Source organism: Loxodonta africana, chromosome 1 (genome assembly GCF_030014295.1).
Source record: "Loxodonta africana isolate mLoxAfr1 chromosome 1, mLoxAfr1.hap2, whole genome shotgun sequence".
NCBI lineage: Eukaryota > Metazoa > Chordata > Mammalia > Proboscidea > Elephantidae > Loxodonta > Loxodonta africana.
Genome location: NC_087342.1, coordinates 57,168,684 through 57,182,801, shown reverse-complemented (window position 1 = coordinate 57,182,801; position 14,118 = coordinate 57,168,684).

Below are 14,118 nucleotides of genomic sequence, written 5' to 3'. Positions count from 1 at the left end.
AGGTAATGGTGTCAGTGTGACATGCATGGTCCCGTGTGTGTGTTTGTCAATTCAAGTTTGGCACCTTTTCAATATGGGCTCAGATCACAGTTATACAATTGAAAAGTGTTTTTTGTTTTTTTTGCTTCATTTTATTTTTATCTTGCTGGACAGTTCCTGGGTGGTTGTGCAGGGCAAATTGTGGGAAGGAAGTTGCCCCTCTGGCCTATTTCCTACACTTCAGGAAGGGACCCTTCAGTTACTCAGGCCAGCATCCAGAAATGGCCCCAGAACATTGGATTATATACGCAATATATTATGTATTATATATACAGCATCATCCACTGTAATTCACCTAAGATATCTTCATATATTATAAATAGATTTATGATATGACAGTTTATTTTGTCTACAAGTTATAGAATATTAACTATGTGCCAGGCAAGCTATTAAGCGTTTTCCTTATGTTTCCTCATTTTGTTTAAATGACGTAATTTAAATAACTGGTAATCCCAAATAACATTTGGTGTTAGTAATTTCTTCCAACTATTTCCCTGTCTTCAGTATAAGGAAGTTAGGACCTGTGTAAAAGGAGCAGCAACAAAGAAGGCCTCGCAAACAGGTGAGAATAATGAATTAGGGATTACTTGGTGTCCTAACCTTTCCTCCCCCCACCGACCCTAACCAAACACACACATACCCTCAAAGGTCTAGTATACAGCAATTCAAGGGTCCCGTTCCATTCTCCAGTCTTCCCAGCTGGGATAATTGGCTTTGGAAACTCCCTTTTCCCCACAACTCTCTCTTGTATGCCAATCTCTCTAACACATAGATAATTTATGAGAACAGAGTAGACACTTTTTAATAATTAAGTAATAGATAATACGAGCTTTAAAAAAAAATCTGGAAGAGCTTGGAAAAGGAATGCAGACTAAAATGGCTAATTACCCACATGTTTATTTGGAACAGCCCACAAAGGCTGTTCATCTTATCCATCATCTGCTTTCAAAGGTTCAGAAAAGTTTGCTTTATTTGCTAAAAATACAACAACAACAGTTGCCGTCCGGTCAACTCCTTCTTGTGGTGACCCCATGTGTGTTAGAGTAGAACCGTGCTCCATAGGGTTTTTGACGGCTGATTTTTCGGACATAGATCACCAGGCCTTTGTTCCAAGGAGCCTCTGGGTGAACTTGAACTATCAACCTTTTGGTTAGCAGCCAAGTGTGTTAACTCCTTTACTTGCTAGCCAGGGTCTTTTCCAGCAGGCAGTTGGGAGCCTCCATCACGGAGGCAGAGAACCAGGTGCCTGCCCCACGTGAATCACATGGCATCACCCACTCTATTCTCTACAAATTACAGAGAAAACAATAACACAGGTAAAATTAGCCAAGACACTAATTACGTAGCACAAGTGTGTAAAGGATGTAGAATGATAAATGGCAAACACCGAACACATTGTGTCATATCGTGTAATCTCTCCCTCAGCCCGAGCCCAGGAACAAAGGGAGAATTGTGCACTGTTTGTCTAACAGGCTCCATATCACAAATTGGAAATCCTTCCTAATTAAGAAATTGTTAAATGTCCTTTGTTAGCAGATTTTAACAATGTTAATTAGGAGGTTAGAGTGATCATTGTTCATCTAGCAGACAATTAGGGTGATTTGCGCCATAGCTTTTGAGAAACTTCAGAATAATCCAAGACTTTCCTCTCTTTGCAGGGAGGGAAGCTGCTGAGAGAAAGGGAGGATGGGAGGAGGAAGGGCTAGGTTTCTTCTTACATTTTTAGGCTTCAGGCCAAGGAGTAGCCTGCAGAAATGTTAGTTGTGGGCTGAGAAGCAGCTGTCTTTGGCCTTGACCTTGTGGAATCACCAAGTTTGCAGACACATGTTCCCCACACAGCTCTTGTTGTGGTGATAGGAGAGCATGGTCAGAGAAAGCACTGAGTCTTCAGGGTCAAATGAGGGTGTCTGCATAAGGAGATGGAAATAACACCCTTCCAGCTGTGCATCAAAATTTTTGAAAGAAGTTAGGAGTTATTGTTTAAGCACCAGATGAGTCGAGACTCCTCCTACTACAGCCCCCAAACCTGCCACCTCCATGTCCCCTCCCAACACATGACATAGAACAGTTGGCAGGGTTTTTCTTTTTCTTTCCCTTTTTTATTCCCCCCCACCCCAGACTGAAGCTTGTCATAGGAGACAGAGTAAAAGAAAGGAAGAAAGAAAGGGACAGAAGAAGGAGGAAGGGAGGGAGAGAAGGAAGAAGGAAGGGAGAGAAGGGGAAGGAGTAAAGAGGGGGAGGGAAAGGAAAAAGAGAAAGCAGGGAGGCAAAAAGGAAAGAAGGAAGGAAGGGAGTGGGGAAAGAGGGAGAGAGGAAAGAAGGAAGGAAGGGAAAGAAGAAGGGAGGGAGGGAGGAAGAAGCGGGGAGAACGGAATGTCCCTGTACATTTCTACTTTGAAACAGCAAATATGAAAACAAAGTATCATTGGAGGGGTGGTGAGAACTGGCCAGGTGAAAATTACCAGGGTTCTTCCCTTGCTTTGAGCATCTTATTCTCTCTTGGTAAAGGTGCCTGTGGACGGGGAGGGAAGGCATCCTGACCAGAGAAGGTATCAGATTGGAAATCTAACTCAAAGACTCCAAGGTCTATTCTAGGCTTCGCTGGTGATTTCTCCATATAGACTCAGTACAAGTCCTCTCCTTCAAGGGCAGGATGGGATTAAAAAAGACTACCAGCTTGGAGCTGGCGCTAGCTACTCATGTAGAAGCTTTCTAACCGACCATACCCAACTCTAGGGGGAAAAAGCCCTGATACCCAGCAGCAGCTCTGTGCCAGGCCCTGTGCTAGGTACTTTGCATAAATTTAATCACAGCTTTGTGCTTAGCTTCAATCTCAAATGGGCCTGCAGACCATTTAAGGGGCTCTCAACTCTCTTTTATCCTTGAGGGCCCCATCTGCTGGGTAATAAAGACCTTTGTGTCCTACAACCTCACAGACCACCAACCCCAACAGTTTCTACTTTGTCACAAAAATCCTCCATCTAATTAACAGGGGAAATGGCACCATTCTGAGGAAATACTGGTGAGATAAGTCATTCATTCATGTCAGAAATACACCAACTCCTCACTTAACGACTGTCTCATTATCCAACATTTTGCATTTACAACAATGGTAACAAATCTACTATCCAACGGTAGTAGTGAATTGAATTGTGTCCCCCCAAAACATTTGTCAGCTTGGCCAGGTCATGATTCCCTTGTAAGATAGTATGATTATCTACCATTATATCTTCTGATGTGATTTCCCTATGTGTTGTAAATCCAATCACTGTGATGTAATAAGATGGATTAGTGGCAGTTATACTGATGAGGTCTAAAAGATTAGATAGTGTCTTAAGCCAGTCTCTTTTGAGATGTAAAAGAAGAAATTGAGCAGAGAGACATGGGAACCTCATACCACCAAGAAAGCAGCACAGGAAGCAAGTGCATCCTTTGGACCTGAGATTCCTACGCTGAGTTGCTCCCAGGCCAAGGGAAGACTGATGACAAGGACCTCCCTTCAGAGCCAACAGAGGCAGAAAGCCTCCCCCTGGAGTCAGTGCCCTGAATTTGGACTTCTAGCCTCCCGGACTGTGAGAGAATAAACTTCTCTTTGTTAAAGCCATTCACTTGTGGTATTTTTGTTATAGCAGCACTAGATAACTAAGACACCAACTGTTTGGGATATTAATAACGCACGTCTAGCAGTACCGAACGCAGAGGTGCAAGGCTTGAGTAACGCTGGCTGTGATGGTTAAGGTTGTGTGTCAGGTTGGCTGGGCCATGATTCACTGGTTTGGCAGTTAAGTAATACGTAATTTGATAGTTATGTAATGATGTAATTTGGCAGTTATATGATGATATAGTTATCCTCCATATTGTGATCTGATGTGGTCGTCCTCCATTTTTGCATAGTGCCAACTTTCACATAATGATTTGGTCTTTGGAACTTAACCACATTCATAAGTGAGGAATGGGTATAGCATGAAGATCAGTCATCTTGTAAACTGTTAGGATGTCTGTAATTTGCTTTAAAATAGATAACGTAATATCATGTACATGTTAAGTTAAGCCACAACCTAAGTATAGGCATCACTCTAATCAGGAATTTACCTTTTAGAGGTGGCCTGCCAGTATCTCATCTTAAAGCCCAAACTCAGGAGGCAGCAACTACAAATTCATTTCTGTTGTCTTGATCAACACTGGATCTTTTGCAAATAAGCATGACCAAGGTCAGAAATGGGAATTCAGAGGCAGAGCCAGGATGGCGGAATAGACAGACGCTTCTGGCGAGCCCCCTTTACAACAAAGACCCAAAAAAGCAAGTGAAACGAGTATATTTATGACAAGCTAGGAGCCCTGAGCATCAAAGGCAAGCTTAGAAAATGAACTGAGAGGAAAGGAGAGGAAGAGATGTTTCAGAAGCAGAGAGGAGTTACAAGACCTGAATCGTGGGGAGCCCTCAGGCACCATTCTGCAAGTAGTGGTGGCAGGCTGGTACTAGTGTTCGGCTGCAGCTTCCTCAAGGCGATGCAGCCAGCTACACAGCCTACTCACACCTCCGGAACCAGAGAAGAATGGCACTCTCGGCAAAAGCTAAGCACTTGTGTATATTTTACTGCCTCCCCCCGACCCTCAAGCTGGCTTCAGTGGCTGTGGATTCCTCTGGGCCTGAGATAGGCCCAGCTGAGCACCTAGAGCCATCCTCCCAGCCTTGGAGAAGGAATAAATTTGCAATTATTTGCCAGCTCCACTAACCAGGGGAGCTCATGACTGAAGTGGCTCCTGTCCGGGCATAAATGGTCCGTGGACTTTGAGTACCTTTCTCCTCTGCATGGCCCTGTGTGAGCCTATTTCAGGAGAATAGGCCCTTGTTGGCAGACTCTAATCATTTCAGCTGTGCAGCGGAGAGGTGGGTGTTTGATGTTTGACATTGCTTTGCTTGTTAAACAGGGCCCTCACCTACCCACATCTGGGGCCTAAGAACTGTTAGCTTCACTCAGATCACCCAGCCACCTGCAACAGGGGTCCAAGGATAACTGTTACCTCTCAGTCCTTACAAACAAAAACATTGGGTGCCCATGGTCCATCTGCAGAACCCACCCACCTGTACGCTCTAGGGAACAGGGACATGCTTTCCTCTGAACATGTGGGGGATGATTCTCAGCCCTCTGCCTTATTCAGACTGTGACCCCCTGCTGCAACCAGATACCAGTACCTACACCAATCACCCCTGCCCCTCTAAGACTATAGGACAGAGCCTGTACCACACACTTGATGCTCAGCTACTTGGACACCTGAGCTGAATTCATAATAGAAAAGTGAATTGACTCCTAGACTGATATACCTGATAACAGCTCTAGCCAGCTGGGGACAGGACGTCAGAGCTCCAAAGGCAAAAATAATCAAGCTAGCTCACTCAATGATTTGAGCATATCAAAACAAAACAAAGCAAGAAGCTACGACACACTAAGGAAACATAAAATAAACTAATAAAATAACTTATAGATGGCTCAGAGACAACAGTCAATATCAAGTCACATAAAGAAACAGACCATGATCACCTCAACAAGCTCTCAAAACAAAGAATCAAGGGATCTTCTAGATGAAAATGCATTCCTGGAATTACCAGAGGCAGGATACAAAACATTAATATACAGAACTCTTCAAGACATTGAGAAGGAAATGAGGCAATATGCAGAATAAGCCAAGGAACACACAGATAAAGCAATTGAAGAAATTAAAAAGATCACTCAGGAATATAATGAAAAATTTAATAAGCTGGAAAAATCCATAGATAGATAGCAATCAGAAATTCAGAAGATTAACAATAGAATTACAGAAGTAGACAACTCAATAGAAAGTCAGAGAAGCAGATTTGAGCAAGTGGTAGGCAGAAATTTCTGAACTTGAAGATAAAGCATTTGGCACTAATATATTTGATGAAAAATCAGATAAAAGAGTTTTTTTTAAAAAATGAAGAAATCTTAAGAATCATGTGGGACTATATCAAGGGAAAAAACCTATGAGTGATTGGTATACCAGAACAGGGAGGGATAACAGAAAATACAGAGAGAATTGTTGAAAATTTGTTGGCAGAAAACTTCCCTGATATCGTGAAAGACGAGAAGATATCTATCCAAGATGCTCATCGAACTCCACATAAGGTGGATGTTAAAAGAAAGTCACCAAGACAGATTATAATCAAACTTGCCAAAACCAAAGTAAAGAATTTTAAGAGCAGCTAGGGATAAACAAAGTTACCTACAAAGGAGAGTCAATAAGAATAAGCTCGGACTACTCGGCAGAAACCATGCAGGCAAGAAGGCCATGGGATGAGTTATATAAAACATTGAAGGCAAAAAATTGCCTTCCAAGAATCATATATCTGGCAAAACTGTCTCTCAAATATGAAGGAGAAATTAGGACATTTCCAGATAAACAGAAGTTTAGGGAATTCGTAAAAACCAAACCAAAACTACAGGAAATACTAAAGGGAATTCTTTGGTTAGAAAGTCAATAATATCATTTATCAACCGAAGACTAGAAGGCTGGGCAGAGCAATCAGAAGTCAACCCAGACACAGAAATCACAAAAATAAATCAAGATAAAAAAAAAAAAAAACACTCAAAACAGGGTAACAGCGATGTTATTATGTAAAAGAAGACCACATTAAAACAACAAAGAGGGACTAAGAAATGTGGTCATAGATCTTCCATATGGAGAGGAAGATAAGGCGATACAAAGAAATAAAAGTTAGGTTTAAATTTAGAAAAATAGGGGTAAATAATAAGGTAACCACAAAGGAGACAAACTATCCTACACATCAAAATAAAATACAAGAAAAAATAGAGACTCAGCAGAAACAAAATCAACAACAATGACTGTGAGGAAAGGACAATATATAAAGTTAATCTACTCAGCACATAAAATTAAGTGGGAAGAAGAAACTGTCAACAACACACAAAAAAAAGACATCGAAATGATAGCACTAAATTCATACCCATTCATAATTACACTGAATGTAAATGGACTAAATGCACCAATAAAGAGACAGAGAGTGGCAGAATGGATTGAAAAACACAATCTGTCTATATGCTGCCTACAGGAGACACACTTTAGACTTAGAGACACAAGCAAACTAAGACTCAAAAGATGGAAAAATATATGTCAAGCAAAAACCAATCAAAAAAGAGCAAGACTGGCAATATTAATTTCTGACAAAATAGACTTTAAAGTTAAATCCATCATAAAGGATAAGGAAGGGACATATATGATGATTCAAGGGACAATATACCAAAAAGATATAACCATATTAAATCTTTATGCACCCAATGACAGGGCTGCAAGATATATAAAACAGACTCTATCAGCACTGAAAAGTGAGATAGACAGCTCCACAATAATAGTAGGAGACTTCAACACACCACTTTCAATGAAGGACACGACATCCAGAAAGAAGCTCAATAAAGACATGGAAGATCTAAATGCCACAATCAACCAACTTGACCTTGTAGACATACACAGAACACTCCACCCAACAGCAATCGAGTATACTTTCTTTTCTAGTGCACATGGAACATTCTCTAGGATAGACCACATCTTAGGGCATAAAGCAAGCCTTAGCAGAATCCAAAACGTTGAAATATTACAAAGCATCTTTTCTGACCATAAGGCCATAAAAGAGGAAATCAATAACAGGAAAAGCAGGGAAAAGAAATCAAACACTTGGAAACTGAACAATACCCTCCGCAAAAAAGACTGGATTGTAGAAGACATTAAGGATGGAATAAAGAAATTCGTAGAATCCAGTGAGAACAAAAACACTTCCTAACAGAACCTTTGGGACACAATGAAAGCAGTGCTCAGAGGTTAATTTATATCAACAAATGCATGCATCCAAAAAGAAGAAAGGGCCAAAATCAAAGAATTATCCCTACAACTACAACAAATAGAAAAAGAACAACAAAAGAAACCCTCAAGCACCAGAAGAAAACAAATAATAAAAATTAGAGCAGAATTAAATGAAATAGAAAACAAAAAAACAATTGAAAGAATTAACAAGACCGAAAGGTGGTTCTCTGGAAAAAATCAACAAAATTGATAAACCATTGGCTAAACTGACAATAGAAAAACAGGAGAGGAAGCAAATAACTGGAATAAGAAGTGAGATGGGCGATATTACAAAGGACCCAACTGAAGTTAAAAGAATCATATCAGATTACTATGAAAAGTTGTACTCTAATAAATTTGAAAACCTAGAAGAAATGGATGAATTCTTCTAGAAAAACACTATCTACCTAAACTAACACAAACAGAAGTAGAACAACTAAATAGACCCATAATAAGAGATTGAAAAGGTAATCAAAAAACTCTGAACAAAAAAAGCCCTGGACCAGAGGTTTTCAGTGCAGAGTTCTGAAGAGTTAACAACACTACTACTAAAGGTATTTCAGAGCATAGAAAAGGACAGAATACTCCCTAACTCATTCTATGAACCCACCGTATCCCTGATACAAAAACCAGGTAAAGACCCCCCAAAAAGAAAATTACAGACCTATATCCCTCATGAACACAGATGTAAAAATCCTCAACAAAATTCTAGCCAATAGAATTCAACAACATATCAAAAAAATAATTCAGTATGATCAAGTGGTATTCATACCAGGTTTGCAGGGATGGTTCAACATTAGAAAAACAATTAATGGAATCTACCATATAAATAAAACAAAAGACAAGAATCACTTGATTTTATCAATTGATGCAGAAAAGGCATTTGACAAAGTTCAACACCCATTCATGATAAAAACTCTCAGCAAAATAGGAACAGAAGGAAAATTCCTCAACATAATAAAGCGCATTTATTCAAAGCCAATAGCCAACATCATCCTAAATGGAGAGAGCCTGAAAGCATTCCTCTTGAGACTGGGAACCAGACAAGGATGCCCTTTATCACGACTCTTATTCAATATTGTGCTGGAGCTCCTAGCCAGAGCAATTAGGCAAGATAAAGAAATAAAGGGCATCCAGGTTGGCAAAGAAGAAGTAAAAGTATCTCTATTTGCAGATGACATGATCTTATACACACAAACCCTAAGGAATCCTCAAGAAAGCTACTGAAACTAATAGAAGAGTTCATCAGAATATCAGGATACAAGATAAACATACAAAAATCAGTTGGATTCCTCTACTCCAATAAAAAGAACCTCGAAGAGGAAATCGCCAAATCAATATGATTTACAGTAGCCCCAAGAAGATAAAATACTTAGGAATAAATCTTACCAGAGATGTAAAAGACTTATACAAAGAAAACTACAAAACACTTCTGCAAGACACTAAAAGAGACCTACGTAAGTGGAAAAACACACCTTACTCATGGATAAGAGGACTTAACATTATAAAAATGTCTATTCTACCAAAAGTGATCTACAGATTTAATACAATTCAGATCCAAATTCCAATGACATTCTTTAATGAGATGGAGAAACAAATCACCAACTTCATATGGAAGGGAAAGAGGCCCCGGATAAGCAAAGCATTACTGAAAAAGAAGAACAAAGTGGGAGGCCTTACTCTACCTGATCTTAAAACCTATTATACCACCATAGTAGTCAGAACATCCTGGTACTGGTGCAACAACATATACATAGACCAATGGAACAGAATTGAGAATCCAGACATAAATCCACCCACATACAAGCAGTTGGTATTTGGCAAAGCCTCCAAAACAGTTAAATGGGGAAAGGACAGTCTTTTTAACAAATGGTGCTGGCATAACTGGATATCCATCTGCAAAAAAAAAAAATGAAACAAGGCCCATACCTCACTCCATGCACAAAAACGAACTCAAAATGGATCAAAGACCTAAATATAAAATCTAAAATGATGGAAGAAAAAATAGGGGCAACATTAGGAGTCCTAATACATGGCATAAACAGTATACAAAACATTACTAACAATGCAGAAGACAAACTAGATAACTCGGAGCTCCTAAAAATCAAACACCTATGCTCATCCAAAGACTTCACCAAAAGAGTAAAAACATTACCTACCGACTGGGAAAAAGTTTTTAGCTATGACATTTCCAATCAGCGTCTGATCTCTAAAATCTACATGATATTGCAAAAACTCAACTACAAAAAGACAAATAACCCAATTAAAAAATGGACAAAGATATGAACAGACACTTCACTAAAGAAAACATTCAGGTAGCTAACAGATACATGAGGAAATGCTCACGATCATTAGCCATTAGAGAAATGCAAATCAAAACTACCATGAGATTCCATCTCATTCCAACAAGGCTGGCATTAATCCAAAAAACACAAAATAATAAATATTGGAGAGGCTGTGGAGAGATTGGAACACTTATGCACTGCTGGTGGGAATGTAAAATGGTACAACCACTTTGGAAATCAATTTGGGGCTTTCTTAAAAAGCTAGAAATAGAACTACCATACGATCTAGCAATACCACTCCTTGGAACACACCCTAGAGAAATAAGAGCCTTTACACGAACAGATATATGCACACCCGTGTTCTTTGCAGCACTGTTTATAATAGTAAAAAGATGCAAGCAACCAAGGTGCCCATCAACAGATGAATGGATAAATAAATTATGGTATATTCACACAATGGAATACTACACATCAATAGAGAACAGTGATGAATCTGTGAAACGTTGCATAACATGGAGGAGTCTGAAAGGCATTACGCTGAGTGAAATTAGTCAGTTGCAAAAGGACAAATATTGTTTAAGACCATCATTATAAGAACTGGAGAAATAGTTTAAACAGAGAAGAAAATATTCTTTGATGGTTACAAGGGGGGGAGGGAGGGTGGGAGAAGGGTATTCACTAATTAGGTAGTAGGTAAGAACTACTTTAGGTGATGGGAAAGACAACATACAATGGAGGCGAGGTCAGCACAACTGGAGTAAACCAAAAGCGGTTTCCTGAATAAACTGAACACTTTGAAGGCCAGTATAGCAGGGGCAGGGGTTTGCAGACCATGGTTTCAGGGGACAATCTAAGTCAACTGGCATAATAAAATCTATTATTATCCTGCATCCCACTTTGAAGAGTGGCGTCTGGGGTCTTAAACGCTAGCAAGCGGCCATCTAAGATGCATCAGTTGGTCTCAACCCACCCGGAGCAAAGGAGAATGAAGAACACCAAGGACACAAGGTAATTATGAGCCCAAGAGACAGAGAAGGCCACATAAACCAGAGACTACATCAGCCTGAGACCAGAAGAACCAGATGGTGCCGGGCTACAACTGATGACTCCCCTGACAGGGAACACAATAGAGAACCCCTGAGAGAGCAGTGGGATGCAGACCCCGAATTCTCATAAAAAGACCAGACTTAATGGTCTGACTGAGACTGGAAGGACCCTGGCGGTCATGGCCCCCAGACCTTTTGTTGGCCCAGGACAGGAACCATTCCCAAAGCCAACTCTTCAGATAGAGATTGGACTGGACAATGGGTTGGAGAGGGATGCTGGTGAGTGAGCTTCTTGGATCAGGTGGACACTTGAGACTATGTTGGCATCTCCTGCCTGAAGGGGAGATGAGAGTGTAGAGGGGTTTAGACACTGGCAAAATGGACAGGAAAAGAGAGAGTGGAGGGAGGGAGCGGGCTGTCTCACTAGGGGGAGAGCAATTGGGAGTATGTAGCCAGGAGTACTTAAGTTTTTGTGTGAGAGACTGACTTGATTCATAAACTTTCACTTAAAGCACAATAAAAATTAAAAAAAAGAAATTGGTATCCATTGGTAAAATCAGTGGCTTGTTAACAGTACTCTGGCTGTTATAAAGGGGCTCTCATTGGTGAAATTTGATCTGAGGGTCACGTAACAGTTAAAGGGTACAGGTGAACTCAGTTTTCTGTTTTTGCACACTGGCATAAATAGGTATTTATGTGTGTTTTTATATTCCCTTTCTTACCATATCTTACCATAGGAGTCCTGGTGGCACAATGGTTAAGCACTTGGTTGGTATTTCCAACCCACCAGCCACTCTTCAGGACAAGAGACTTGGTGATCTGCTCCCATAAAGATTACAGACAGTTCTACTCTGTCATATGGGGTCACTGTCATGGATTGAATAATGTCCCCCAAAAATATGTGTATCAACTTGGTTAGGCCATGATCCCCAGTATTCTGTGGTTGTCCTCCATTTTGTGATTATAATTTTATATTGAAGAGGATTAGGGTTGGCTTGTAACACCCTTACCAGGTCACATCCCTGATTCAATGTAAAGGGAGTTTCCCTGGGGTGTGGCCTGCACCACATTTTCTCTCTCAAGAGATAAAAGGAAAGTGAAGCTAGCAGAGAGGGGGGACCCCATACCACCAAGAAAGCAGTGCCGGGAGCAGAGTGCATCCTTTGGACCTGAGGTTCCCGTGCTGAGATGCTCCCAGACCAAGGGAATATTGACGGGAAGGACCTTCCTCTATAGCCGACAGAGAGAGAAAGCCTTCCCCTGGAGCTGACACCCTGAATTTGGACTTCTAGCCTACTAGACTTTGAGAAAATAAATTTCTCTTTGTTGAAGCCATCCTTTTGTGGTATTTCTGTTACAGCAGCACTAGATGACTAAGACAGTCACTAAGAGTTGAAATCAACTTGAAGGCACACAACTATACATTACAGATGTGAATATATATATATATATAAAACAAAACATTTCCATTTCAACATTTTTTATATGTACAATTTAATGACATTAATTATGTTTATCATGCTGTGCAACTATCACCATTATCCACATCCACATTTTTCCAACAGGCTTCACAGACTCTCAGGCCCCCAACACAATGACTCCCCTTTTACCCTTTTGCCTGGTAACCACTAACAAACTTTCATCTCTATGCATTTGCCTATCCTTGATATTTCACGGGGCCCTGGTGGCACAGTGGTTAAGAGCTCAGGCAGGTAACCAAAAGGTCGGCAATTTGAATCTGTCAGCTGCTCCTCAGAAGCCCTATGCGGGCAGTTCTACCCTGTCCTATAGGGTCACTATGAGTCGAAATTGATTTGATGGCAACAGCGTTGTTGTTGTTGTTTTGATATTTTATATAAGTGGAATCATATAATATTTGTCCTTTTCACTCAGCATAACATTTTCAAGTTTCATCCATGTGATAGCGTGCATCAGAACATTTCTCTTTACGGCTGTGTCTTAGTTATCTAGTGCTGCTATAACAGAAATGGATGGCTTTAAGAAAGAAAAGTTTATTCTCACGCCGTCTGGTAGGCTATGAGTCTAAGTTCAGGACGCCAGCTCCAGGGGAAGCCTTTCTCTTTCTGTTGGCTTTGGGGGTAGGTCCTTGTCATCAGCCTTCCTCTGGTCAAGGAACTTCTCAGTGCAGGGAACCAAGGTCCAAAGGACATGCTATGCTCCCAGTGCTTCTTTCTTGGCAGTATGAGGTCCCTCTGTCTCTCTGCTTGTGTGTCTCTCTTTTATATCTCAAAAGAGATATAATCAACCTAACCTTGTAGATTGAGTCCTGCCTAATTAACATGACTGCCTCTAATCTTACCTCATTACCGTCATACAGCCAGAATTTATAACACATAGGAAAATCACTTCAGATGTCAAAAGGGTGGATGATCTCACAATACTGGAAATCATGGCCCAGCCAAGTTGATACATATTTTGGGGGGACACAATTCAGTCCATGACAGGCTGAGCAACATTTCTTTGTATGTATTAGAAACCATTTTAATTCTCCTGGGATCCAGGCTTTTGTGGAAGTTGGAGTAACCCACACAGGCCATTGCCCTTAGGTATCTTTTTGAATCTTGAGCCTTGAAAAAACTGGTTCATAAAGAACACTTTTGAGTCAAATAACGGTCTAGATAAACTGGTAAAACCATTTTGCCTTGGGCACTGTGCTTATTTGAAGAATTTAGTCAGTTTCCCGTAAACAGACTCCAAGGGTCAGACTGGGAGCTGTGTTCAGGGTAAATCGGTAATTATTTCAATTGTTCTTCAAGACAATGCTGTATGAAAATCCTTCCTGGCCACAAATTTGTTTATCAGTTCAGTTCCAACCCTTTTGTCTATGGCAATGCCAATAAGATTTGGTATGGGAG